Consider the following 1,242-nt stretch of genomic DNA (forward strand, 5'->3'; position numbering starts at 1 on the left):
CAATAAGGGAAAAGCTGTTCTGTGCAGTGTCGAATTCACTCCCTCGGCGTTTGGTATATATGTCAGAGCACCCCACAAACCTCGCACAAGGAAGTCTATTTTCATGCTGTACACATATGTCAAGATATTGTAATTGAGCTCAAGTTCTGTTTAAACCAAAAACATCAGAGTAATGTGGGTGTTTTCTTCGATGCAGTTTCGAATTCACTTTATCAGCGTGAAGCAGAAAACACACATTTTCCATTTCTGTCAATAAGATGGAAATATTTAGACAAGCAAGCAGAAACACGACACAGACATAGCCGCCCACACACCCACGCACCGGAAGGACAATTGTTGCAAATGTGGACACAAAGTGTGTTAGTGACTGAGACAGGCTGGGCGAGCTACAAACGAACACAATATTCAATTAGGCAAAACTCTTTGTCATACTTCATGACTGATTAGATTTTTTCTTGTCTGTACCGGTATTTGACAACCAACTTACAGACTAATGCATTCCGTCTGGTTCTATATTGACCTTTGTGTCTCTGTGCGTTTGGCGATTTCTATTGAATGGTTTTGTTGTGCCTTTAATTATATGTTCGTGTGTTTGTTTCAGTCTTTGTTTCTTTGTTACTTTGTTTCCTTGTTTCTTTCTTTGTTTCTTTCTTTCTTCCATCCATATTTCCTTCTTTCTTTGCTTGTCTGTTGTTGTTTTTTCTTTCAATCATTAATCTTTCTTCTTTATTTTCCTCGTTTTCTTTCGTAGCACATTTTTTACAGATGTCTTGCTTTATCTGTCTCTTCATGTATTGTTCTATCAGGCATTTATTTTTTTTATTTTTCATTTCTGTCGTGTAGTTTGTTTCTTTATTAGTTCACATCCCACTAGATTGCTTTGATTCTGGCTTGAATTCAATGCTGTTGTTTGTCAGATTTGTTTTTGTTTTCTTTTGTTTTTGTTTTGTTTGTTTTGTTTTACTTTGTTTTGAATCGTTTTGTTTTGTTTTGAATTCTTTTTTTACTTTTTGTTTTGTTTTACTTTGTTTTGAATCGTTTTGTTTTGTTTTGAATTCTTTTTTTACTTTTTGTTTTGTTGTTTCGTCTCGTGTCGTGTTTTTTCGTGTCGTTTTGCTTCGGTCTGTATTGTTGTTGGTGTTTTTTTTTGTGTTCTTCGCCGTCAATAAAAATCGGGACTGCGTGACAGGAAATGATAGATTTTCCCGCAGATGCTTGATGATAAATAAGTGACCATTTAGG

This window comes from Littorina saxatilis, linkage group LG5, assembly GCF_037325665.1.
Source record: "Littorina saxatilis isolate snail1 linkage group LG5, US_GU_Lsax_2.0, whole genome shotgun sequence".
NCBI classification, from domain to species: Eukaryota; Metazoa; Mollusca; class Gastropoda; order Littorinimorpha; family Littorinidae; genus Littorina; species Littorina saxatilis.